This window comes from Galleria mellonella, unplaced genomic scaffold (genome assembly GCF_026898425.1).
Source record: "Galleria mellonella isolate WM207_F2 unplaced genomic scaffold, CSIRO_AGI_GalMel_v1 utg38, whole genome shotgun sequence".
In the NCBI taxonomy this organism is placed as follows: Eukaryota; Metazoa; Arthropoda; class Insecta; order Lepidoptera; family Pyralidae; genus Galleria; species Galleria mellonella.
In genome coordinates, this window is record NW_026442090.1 from 2,646,129 (window position 1) to 2,659,273 (window position 13,145).

General features: G+C 30.0%; 1 protein-coding gene across 1 annotated transcript in view; it reads right to left on the bottom strand.

Moving 5' to 3' along the window:
• Window positions 1-13,145, bottom strand: part of LOC113523037 (uncharacterized) — a 78,534-nt gene that overhangs the window by 50,079 nt on the left and 15,310 nt on the right. Inside the window, exon 2 of the mRNA XM_052897672.1 lies at window positions 10,357-10,573. The gene's annotated coding sequence lies outside the window, so the exon portion shown is untranslated. The remainder of the gene's footprint in view (window positions 1-10,356; window positions 10,574-13,145) is intronic.

Genomic DNA, 13,145 nt, shown 5'->3' on the forward strand with positions numbered 1-13,145 from the left:
CGTATTCGAGTATTCTGACACTTCCCTATAGTTGACTGGGTGAGAATGCTTTTAGCATTAAGTCCGTCATGTACACATATATGTACTAATGAATTAATAAATAAATATATAGCAATATTTATATATAGTAGGTCCTTAATATTATAAACTGACTCTTATCCGTGAGTTCGACCGGGTGACCGAGATAAAAGATAGCCTATGTTCTTCTCCGTTCCAAATCCGACTGATATGGACGATACCAAAATGGATGATGAGTGATGACTTCTTTCCGAAATCAATGTCTAGAGAAACCCAATATATAGATATTGGAATAGTACCTACATTACCCATATCTATTTAAATATACCAAAGTTTCTCTACCTTTGTAATAAATAACACTGTAGTTTCAGTAAAAGTTGCTAATGAGCAGTCACTTTCGCTTCGTAAGCTTATATGTTCGACATGAGCTCGTAACGATCCACGTTTTGTTAAGTTCGTTTTAAACTCCATTTGATGGATGGCCGGGTAACGACATGAAATCTCTTTATGGTAGAAACCGTCGTTAAATTAGCTGCAGATGGTAGAAAATTAATAAATGAAAATGTTATTAAAATTGTAAGTAGAAGTTGTATTTTATCCAACACTAGAAGGCTTTGCTCGCATGGAAACCATTTTCTAATAATCTTGTGAGACATTTACTATGATTACACATCTGAGAATTATAAAAACAATTAAACAAAACCATGTACGAGAGTAACAAGATGGCTTTATTATTAAAATCTTGCTCAAATATAATTATTATAAAAACATGATAACACTACGAAAATTATATTTTTTATTAAGTTTGATTTCGCAACATAAAATGTATTAATTTCTTTTGGATCGGTAGATTGATGTGAATGATCCAAATTTGTTTTATTGAAGTAACCATAGCAAGAAATTTTTTGTCGGTTAATAAAAATACATTTTATTGTATGAGATTTGGTGGGAATAAATTAATAGTTTTAATCCTAGTAAAGCTCTAAATGAGCGGTAATTTAAATTAAAATAATAACAAATATGTGACTCTCGACAATTTGTTCAAGTTTAATTTCTTAAAAATTCAGAACTGTCCATTTGAAGATGATCACATTCATCACATTTTGAAGATTCAAAATGTGAATATTTACGGGTAGATTCAGTATATTATTATTTTATTTACGATAACTCGGTATTTTGTACCTCTACCTACCCTTCCTCTGTAATTGCATACCCAGTCTATCAATACGTGATTACGTCTATGGTGTAAACTACCATACTAGTAAAGTAAATGACTAGTTCATCTTTAGCATAACCAAATAATGTAACAAGTACGTAACATGTCGACATAGATGATGAGCCGATCACGATACCCTATCACGAGAGCGCTTGTTTGCGATTTCACTAACAAAACTATTTTGCGTCACAACACACTGCTATGATAGTGAAACTTGCTAAGTGTAAATACACGAATCACACTACACTTAAGTTATACACAACTTGTCAATTTGTTATTGAAAACCCTGCTACAGTATCGATAATAGTATATACACGCGCTATTGTAAAATTTATTATTTATTATATTGTTAAATAGACCCAGGTTTGCCCCCATTAGTTAACCCTTCTTTGCATAATGGTAGAAATTTCCACCATAAAATTGAATGCCCAAAAATTATATAAACGACAAGTTCACTTTAAGTTGATCATGTCTGGATACCTTTTTAATGTCTATAGCAAAAAGCAAAACATAGCTGTCAAATTTATTTTTTGAACCATTTTTCCTTTAATTTTGAACATGACTTATATCACCTCGATTTAGTTCACCAATAAAAAAAATCATGCAAAGAAGGGTTAAGATAAAAATATCCTGTGTTATTTTGGTATAGGTCTATTCTCATGTGCTGTTATGATGCCTAGTAGTAAGAAGTAAATAAATAAGTAAATAAATATATTTTAAAATCCCAACTTCGTCTGCTTGACTATGGTATGGTATGGTGGTACGGTCTTTTTCTTTTAATGGATAAAAATGGAATAATAACTGCATCTGTGCTATCGGTATACGCAGTACCGAGGTATGGTTGGTGATCTGGATAAGATATATCCAGTCTATATTTTTCTTCATCCCATATATAACGTTTTTTATAAATATTTAAGTATAAACAAGTTATTTAACTACCCATTGAGATATAGGCTTGGCCTAGTTCGATGACTATTGGATTTAACTAAATGTAACTTGTATTAAAGACATGATTATTATATAGTCTGTATATACACGCGTTTACTCAATAACTAGAAACAGCTTTCCGTTAAGACACTAAACCGACTCTCTTTCCCCTTTGTAATATTAATAAGGATTATATTGTAAACTTCTTATTGATGTTCTGTACTGTTGATCTAGATAAAATCCTATATATTTGTCAGTGCAATAATGCCCTTAATATCTTGCTGCCTTGCCTGCTGACTGTCAGGTGGGCAGGTGGTAAACAGGCGAGTGCTTGCGAAAGCAGCTATCCCTTATTTGGTACAGCCGCTTTTTGCTTTGACTTTCTGATGTGTTGGTATCTACCTATTACACAGCGGTCGTAAACTTTATGATTATGCAGTTTATATCATGACATTCGGTTTTATGTGGTGTTTACTTTTAATTGAAATGTTTGTTAATTAATAGTTAAGTTTATGAAGAGGCATGTTGTGTTTTAAACTCACGATTGTTTTTTGTTATTATTTGGTATATTTAAATAAAAACAAGTCGGCAAAGGTACGTCGGTAATATTTCTCAAGTACATTAAATAATTATTATAACAGAATAATATCATTAGCTGTATGTATATATACAGCTGAAGTGTATAGGCACGAGCAGCGTTCAATGAAATATATTTATAATTTATAAATATATTTATTTAAGAGCTGCGCTCTTGTCGGTGGAGCTTTTGCCACTCACTACGATTTTCAGCGAATCTCTTCACCTCTTGATACGACACGACACCCACTCCTTCCTTGATCCGCCTGATGTAACTATGTTTCGGTCTCCCTCTTCCCGTCCTTTCTTCTATCTTACCTTCTATTATAATGTTCATAAGTTCGTCGTGTCGTATCAAGTATACCAACATTTTTCCCCTTCTGTCCTCAATAGTTCTAATAATTTGTCTCTTTTCTTTAACCCTAAGCAGGACCTCCTCATTGCTAATGTCCTGCTTAGGGTTAAGGAAATCTTTTAATATATATATAATTATTATTTCAGCTGTTCAGGGGACAGCCCTGCTGAACATAAGCCTTCCCCATAAGGGGAGTTCTACCAGTAGTTGCAACGCTTGGCAGGCGGGTTAGCAATCGCAGTTAGGCTTTTAGATATGTTTTAAGAGGGACGCTGCTGCCTATCTTTTGACTATAAGTTCCTTTAGTCCCTTTTTGACACCCACGGGAACCTAAGGGGTGGTTTGTTCTATACCAAGAATTTAAATATATATATATTGGACATGAACTGTTAAAAATTGGCCCAATTTAACAGTAAGGGTTTTTGTGATTGCTGTATGCGCAAGTATGTATGAGTATATATTAATAAGTGGGTATAATGATTTGTTAGTATCTCGCATTGTATTAAATCGTACAACTAGTCAATAGATTGAATGGTGGAAAGGAACAATTGATTATTGTTGAAGTTGCGTAATTCTTCAATCGCTTAAATTTTTTTTTATGTGTCTACAAAATGAAATGAATACAAGAATAATATATTCATGTCTGTCATAATTTATATTTATTATTTGAAGTTTACAATTAATGTGAACAAGAAGAAATAATTTCACAATATTACAGTAATGTATGAAGAATTAATATGAATGCGGATAGCTTAAAAATTATACATACAATCTTATGACATACAGAGCCGCGCCTCCTTTTTACAACATCCAAAACAAAGAACGAATTTACTCAATCTGATATGAGTAATTAATTTACCATGTAATAAGGTCGTAGCATCGCATATTTGTTTATTTATGGATTTCATATATATTTTTTATTTATTTAAGCCTTATTGACTAATAAAATATGTGTGTAAATTGCTATTGACATTCTCTACCAGTTAACCTTCCATAGGTGCAGGAGTACTCGATACCGTTTTGTATTTTTGTTATTTCTATAAAAGATTGTTTTCTAAGCATTAACAACAAATCTTTTTAAAGAAGTGTAAATATAATCCATATAATAATAATTAAGACAAATATTTTAATAGTAATATCGATATGGAAGAAGTTTGGTATTAGTTTTTTTCTCAAAATGTTCATATTAAACATTTATTAAACAGATTTTTGTTTATAATTTTGACATAGACATACGCTTAATTATTTCTGGGAGCATTATAATGATAAGTTGAATTTAAAATAACCGATGTTTCTCATTAGAAATTTCAATAATGTCGAAAGAAAGTGAAGTTTGTGTCCAAAAATTTTATATGTTCAATGTACTTACATACGTATGTGGTACTATTATATATATTTTTGTCTGGCTGGTAGATTAAGAAGGAAGTTAAAGTAGATATAAATGAAAAAGAAAGTTAGTATTTCTTTATTGTATGATTCCAACCCTTTCGATTGGCAATCAGATTGCTGCATCTCGGGTGTTTAATATTTGATGTTATCGAACGGTGTTAATCGAAAGTGTATTTAGAGTTCTGTTTATTGGCCTTAGATAAATGATCAGTGTATTAATTTCTTGATGATTGTAAATAAAAATATTCTACAACTATCTGTTTGCGATTGGCCATTGAACTTTTAATATTTTGTTTCGGTTTTGCTTTATCTAATTTTTTGCAGGTAAAAGGTCTCGTAATTAATTCGAACACATTTGAAGTAATATTAATGTTGAAGATGGAGCTTGCAGGCTTATAAACTGTCAATTCACGTTTGATTTTTTTATTTGATTTAAATAATTCTAGATTTTATATAATTGGAAAAACAAATGCAGGTGGAAAATTTAATTTCTTTGCTTTACGCATGATGTAAGAAAATGCTAAGCGCTTCATACTTATAGATAGTTTATCTATTACATTAAAGGATCAAATCATGAAGTTCCTGAGCAAATTCGATTTTGCAAATATTTGTGTTTGAAATTTACAATGTACTATAGTACCTATAGGAATGGCAATTCAGTCAACGTATTTAGATCATACTACTATTGTATACTTAATATTATTATTGTATAAATTTTAAAGCAATTTCAATTTATTATATTAGTTATTATAATTATATATTAGACGAATGCCTTATATCTATTTCTATTTTGTCAATTTTGGGTATAAATAATAAAATAATGGAAAAGTAGATAAACAAAAGGTAGTTGTTATAATACAAAATATATAAAAAATACTAAATATTGTGTATTCTTTTTGTCGGATTCTATATTTAGTGTTTAGAGTCAAGATGTTTAAATAAGTACCTATAGTCTGCTTAATAAGAAGGTAATGTCGTAAAATAAAATTTGGTCCTTTCACATTTACGTAATATGAGTACATTCTTTGGCGAATCTGGAAATATACTGTAATTCAGAAATATCAATACGTGGAAGCGAGAGAGTGGGCATTATGTAAAGAAACAAGTTCTTTGGCTTGGATGTGGGTCGACAGGCTTTCCACCGGGGTCTATGTCCTCGGGAAGAGCCTTAAATTTATAATAGCCTGCTAAGAAAACAAAGATGAAATAGCATTTGAATGTATATTTTTTAATGATTCAATATAAACGCTTAAGTTTTGAAATTCGAAAATGCTCGACTAGTTTCCAACTCAATAACAAACCAACCAACCAACAAAGTATATTGTTTACCGGTATAAAAACCAGCCTATCTTTCTCTATATTAAATACCACGTGTTTTTTTCAAGACATTTGGTAGAGCCGGTAAGTGCTAAATGGTAGGTAAGAAACAAACTTACTTTCACATTTAAACTATAATAGCTACTTCCCCTGACTTCATATAAGTGCAATTATTATGTACTTATACAAAAGTTTATTTAGTATGTCTTTTATATATGTACCCTCGGTAAGAAATGTCAAAATATCAGTGAAACTCGTAACAAAATTCGTTGTGTTTGAAATAAGTAAGCGAAGAAAAAACAAACGAGGAAAACAATTTTGTTTTATACTATTTATAGAGGTGAAGAAAATAAATGTAAAATTATACGCAAAAGTTGAATTCTGGTGGAAAAATATCCAAGAAACTGTACATATACTCTGTATTCTTATGTACTCTTTTAATACATAGGAATGAGACAGTTCTTGTATAATCTTGTATAATAAATCGAGGAAATATTATAATATGCTGTGCAAGTAAGCTACGTATTTACTTGTTTCGTCCTAATTATTATATAATAATAATTTTTTTATAGAGCTTAGAATGGCAAACTAACTGATGGCCCACCTGATAGAAAATGGTAACCGTAACCTACAAACATGAGCAATACCATGAAAATAACAGAGTATACTCTTTTGTCTATGATACCTCCCATGGCTTGCTATTCCTAAGGACTAAGATGTTATGTTTCTGTACTCTATAAAAGGTTTAAAAGAAACAGATGTACACCTAACTTTACTAGCACTAAATGACTATATATGACAGTAGTCTAAAATGAAATACTAAAGTTTATAATATACCAAACTATACCTTGTTGCTTTAATTCTAGTCATATAATATTGAATGCGTTATTTTTTTAATAAAATAGTACGCTACGCAAAAAGATCTGTTACAATGTAGGTGGGAATTAATTTTAAAATACTCAGTGGCAATTTATTTGCGTTATAATTATGAGAAAACTATAATAGGTTGTAGCGCCTTGAGGTCAGTGTCCATTAGTTTAAACACAGAGGTACTCAAAATTATTTCACGATTATATCTTTGAATATGAGTCATTCTTAGATAAATAAATTTATTATAAATAGATGACGCAAACGTGACTCAATATCCTAAATAGTTCAGTAGACGAACATTTTAAAAGTCTTTTAAGAATATAATATTAGTACTATCTGGTTGAGTTTATAATTAAATAAATTGAAACTCTATGGAGCTAGTATGCGGATCCTTTTATTAAACATTTAACACACAATTTAAATCTATTATAAATACTCTCTGTTATAAATAAGTCTAAAATAATAGCTAGGATGAGATGTAAAGAATAAAGACAATCAAATATTTGAATTTAGAATGCGGACACGTGTATTAACAAATATGGAAGAAAATCCTGGTTGAAAATAAAAAAAAAGACGCTGGCCTCAATCGTGACAAAAATAATACGAAACTAATAAGGATGTATCTGAATTCTATCAATTGATTGAGCAAAAGGATTGAACATCATGCAGAATTAGCGAAGACATTGAATAGGATTTGTAAATTAGAATAAAATTGTCATCTACCAACATTATTAAACCCAAAAAATACGGTTTCTGCAATAAATAAATAAATAGATAAAAAAATGTAAATAAAACACAAAAAAACATACAAGTGAATTCAGAATCTCCTCCTTTCCAAAACTCCTTAAAAATTGTTTGATTATTAAAAAAAAGACAGATAATGAGGACGTTACAAAACTATATTTAACATTTTGACCGTCTTACCTACAAGCAATTGAAACAGTAATTATATATCTGTGCCTATACTGACTAGACTGGAAACGAGTGTCACCTGTACTAGTATAGTGGACTATCACGTCTGTCATATGTTCATGACCTTGACTATTGTACCATAATTGTGTGACCAAGGGCACTAATAACATCCGACGGCGGAAACACCGGAACAGCCCCATCACCATGACAGCGCCATCGTTAAAAAAAAACTTAATACCATTATTTTTTGGACTTTATTTAATTTTTTTTAATATTTACGCAAGTACATATAGCGCTGGCTGAATATAAATATTTTTAAAATTATCTTTAATATACATAACATATATACACAACTAATTTAAGAATATAGTAAAAATACTCAATAAATGAAACAAATTCTTTGTTTAATTAAAAATCGTACTCATTATAATATCTCAATTATAATAAAGTCTATCAAGTAATTTACTTATATACATTGCACCTTAGAACCAAAGATTTGAAAAACTCTGCAACAATACTGTCGGATAAAAGTATGTGTAGTTGAATTGAGAAATTACTCCATTTAAAGACGGTTGAAAAAATAATCTAAAATTTGCATGTAATATATATTACAGATGTTTATAATTAGCAACACATGTTAAGTTCAAGGTGTACCTAATTTTGTCGGTAAAGAATTTTTTTTGATGTAAATAAAATAAGCGATGCTGATTACGTTTTTAAGGTTTCTTTTTTTTTTATAAAAAAAGCTTCATTCGTACCTCGTGAGTATAAGCGCCTCATCGTTTCCTTATTTTTTACAATAACAGCGTATTATATAACTGCAAGTGTGTATATATATATATACTTAACATATGTATACGAAAAAATACATTACATAAATATTTGGATGTGATATTCATGTTTGTACAGAAGCGAGTTTCGTATATTACATATAATGAGCAAACAATTTGATTGTGTGATTATTGTGTTATTATTTTGAAATCATTGTAGTTTTGCCACTTATCTAAATGTCAATGTGCGATTCGAGGTCATTTCTTTTGCTATAAATTGTGCAAGCATTGATATTAGTCTTTGGAGATGATCACTCTATTATAGATAAGGTGATAATTATATGAAATTCTAGAATTTCATAGAAGAAATCTAGAAGATAGATTCTAGAATCGATCTGGCAACCCAAGAAGGTACATCAGGAGGAGGAGATGTTCAGCAGCAGACAGTTAACGGCTGATATGATGATGATGATGATAAATTGGATAATTACTACCTATGGATATGTCATCAAAGAATAGAATGTAATGTAACAATAATTTAAGATTTTGTTACACTAAATAAGTAAGTAAAATTTGCACATCAAAAAAAACCAGGAACTTCAAAGATGACAAAAAAAATATATCACTATTAACATATTTTAAAACGAATACGACGCAACTATAGACAAGGAAATGTCATATATATGATGCATTCGATTTTAATTTAATTAATTCCGTGACATCGTGTGGTACAAGTAGATTTAGCTCCGCATTAAGTTGTATTTTTCTTTGCGAAGATTAGTTGCTCAATCGTGATAATATTAATATAGGATCAACGTAGAAATATACAATATCGAATCTAAAAAGTTATTAAAATTGATCTAGAAGTAGCGAAAATATCGCATAAAATACACACGCAGACACAAAATATCGATAAATTGAAAACACTCTAAAAATGATTCCAAACATTACTAATAATATAATAACCATTATTTATACAATAAATAGAAAAATTTGATACACGGGTACGTTATATCTTAATTTAGCACACCTACTACTTACTTTATGTTTTGACGGGCGTAACCGTGGGATATAGCTAGTGATAAAACAAATATGGAACTAGTAAGTGTCTTTGTGGTTGTCTTTATTACGACACATACAAAATACAAAAACCTGTACAATTAATAAGATGACACTGAAGCCCATTTTGATCATAGGTTTTAAAAAGAAAGCTTGCTCAATAACATGCCATTAATTATGTGAGACAACACGACAAATAACATAGAAAGTATGTCTTTGTAACAAATTAGGGATGCGCAATTTGTTTACTGATTTAAGTCCATTTCATTGAATCGAGCGTGAATTTATTTTATACAATTTAAGACTTCAATAAGCTATGACATAATGTCATTATGCAAAATTATGAAACGAACTATTCGCAAATCTTTTACACAGACAGATGCTATCTATTATTAACAAAATAATATTTAAAAACATCAATGTTTGAGGTTAACTAAAAAATTTATTAAATATGTTCATATCATATTTAATATTTTTGTTTTAATATTATGTTTTTAATCAAGTGTAAAGGTTAAACTGCAAATAATAAAAGAGGAGATTTGAATTTGGATTTTAAATACAAAAGGCTGCTTGTATAAGCGTAGTATTTCTGCTTATTTTTATATTTTGGCGCGACCTTGTCCATTTAAGGTCCAAATAATTTTGTCAAATATTATTAGGTTTTTTTACGGATGAAAAAGGAATGGTATCTTGTCTGTGCTATTGTATTACGCTTGTGAAGTATCTACAGGTCGAATTACTTGCTCCAATGAGACAAATTCATCAGGATTCAATCGCATTAGTTTGTTCAAGTTACAAATAACACCTTCCCCTAGTGTTATTTCTCTTAGGTTACATTTTATTTCGATACATATATTTATAATTATAGACGGTTTTTATGTTAGTTAACCCACAACAACTGGTTGAATTAAAAAAAACAACAGTAAAAAGAATAAAATGTAACTCACCAAGGCTATACCGCCAAATTGATGAGCACGGTCCAATATCCGTGTTTCAATACACTTCACTGTAATTATCCCAGTTTTTGGTTATGACGCGAAAACCACTATGCACGATTTGTCGACAGTTATTATAACACAATTTCAATTCACAGTTAGCTCGATCGATTTGTTCGGATTTTACATTTTACGCTGTACAACCAACGAGTGATAGCACCATCAGAATCTGAAACAAGAAAAGATATTATGAGTAAAACATGAGTAGATGTAATTAGTAATAGTGCTTGGTATTAGTCGATCATTGTGCTTGATTTGGATATTCAAAGGCCTGTGGGCTTTTATATGCATAAATGTAAAATTTTCTTTAAATTGTAAAACTGCTGAGATTCAGGCGGATTCTTCACAGCAGATACCTACATCCCGAACCCAGTAGTACAATTATAAAAAAATTACGATTTAAAAGAGCATATAAATTTTTTGAGTAATGAGTTCTATTCTATTTATTGATATTTTTTGTTATTTCTATAACTATATAATTTTTGTAACTAGATGTACGCACCATTTAGTTTACGTGACCGGGATAAAAAATAGCTAATATGCTTTCCTCTATATCCAATACTATGTATATGCCAAATTTATAATAATAGTTTATTTAATGGATAAATTATAGGTTAATATCAGCAAGAGAAGATACCTGAGAATGAAATGAGGCCAAGTGGTCCAAATTAAGAAATTCGATAGAAATTAACTACGATAATTTCCAGGGGAGACCGCATGCAGTTTGACCTAACAGGTAGGTACGGTCACAAAAAATTCTAACATAATTATTACAAACATCTTCTGTTAAAAATAAATGTTGCATGGATATTTTAGTATCTATTAATAAATAAATTATACATGAAGATCGAGAACCTCATAATTTAACGTACCTACGTATACTATGTGTTCATAACTCGAGTTTTTATGGTTTGAACGTCAATAGAATTGTGAATCATTGCTTAATATAGAGAATGTGCTTTGATTAGGATATGATTATTGATGTCCAGTTTACATATTGTTCAGTTGACCGTTAAATTGGGGTGTTATGTATATATCCCAGTTTAGATGAATACTTGGCAAACGAGTTTGTTTTAATTATAGTTACTTGGAGTATTAACAATTAATAGATATATAATAAATTACTTTATAATTATCAGTAAATAGGTAGATATATTCTTATTTAAAATTTTGGAGATATAATATATACATATAATATATATATATATATATATATATATATATATATATATATATTCAATAAATTGCATGGTAATTGTAAAAAACACATGAAATAGAACGAAATAGCAAATAAAAATGTTTCTGACAACAGAATATTTTGACTGTTATTTAAGCGATTAATGACAGATTGAATAGATCCATAGCTAAAACTGCTGGATTGATAATGAATTTTTAATAATAATGATGAGATGGTGTGTAAGAGAGTGTGAGGGAGGGTATTCAAATTCTCCGGAAACGTTGTGTGTCTATACTTGAGACGACTTATGAAATCGAATGAAGCAGTAAATATATATAAAGATGAATAAAGCCTGTAGTTCTCGATTAATTTTACTTACCTAATGAGAAACCTGACTTGAAGAAAGTGTGAAAAGTTCGTTGGTAACAATGAAAAATAGATGACTGAATATAGATGTATTACATAGAGATGTTCCATGACATAGAGACCATACGAGCATGCACTTACGGTCAGATGACCGTAAGTGGATATCATTGTCCATAGATGAAAAAATTAGCAATTATTGTGTAATTTTTGGTTATCGTGAACTGATTGCAAGATACGTAATTAAGGAGCCAGTCTCCTACGTATATTTGTCAAGAAATACATTATAGCCATAGATATGTATGTACATGACTGTAGTACATTACACAACTAACTAATAAATTCAGTATAATCAACATTTAGATTCAATAGAGTCGTTAGTCGGTAATTGCGCATATTATAACTAATTACATAGTACATACATACTGGTTTATAAATCCCGACCGCTGTAACACGACAACTTTTTAGGCAAGACAAACAGAGCGTATAATTGCTTATATTTGTATACATATATAGCGAGTTTAATTACAAACTTAAATTCATTGAAATTATGCTGATTTGAATTACATAAAACATAAGGTCGTGTCATTTACTTAATCGGGTAATGACACGTTGTTTGTATATTACAATAATTATGAAACATTTTAAATCGATCATTTTATAATTAAATATTCGATAATTATTCATATTTAATACTAGCGACCGGTCAAGGGTTCGCACAGTTTTTTTTTTAAATAAAATACTGCCTATGTTACTTGCTGAAAATGCAGTTTTAGACAGATGAAAAAAAAATTTAAAACCGGTAAACATATTTTTGCGTTTATCAAGTACAAACAAATATTTTTTTCTTTTTATGATATTTTTTTTTACAACACAGGGGGCAAACGAGCATGCGGCTCACCTGATGGTAGGTGACTACCGCCGCCCATGATCACCCACAACACCAGCGGCATTGCAGGTGTGCTGCCGGCCTTTTAAAAAGGAATATACTCTTTTCTTGAAGGTTATGTTGTCGTATCGGTTCGGAAATACTGCTGCTGGAAGTTGATTCCAAAGAATGGTTGTGCGTGGAAGAAAGTGATATTAATTTATATTGAAATTTAATTAAATAAACAATATTAAATCAATGAGAATAAGTTGGCATATACCTAAATACGAGTACTATGTTTTTTTTTTATCAGCAAACATAGTATATCTATTT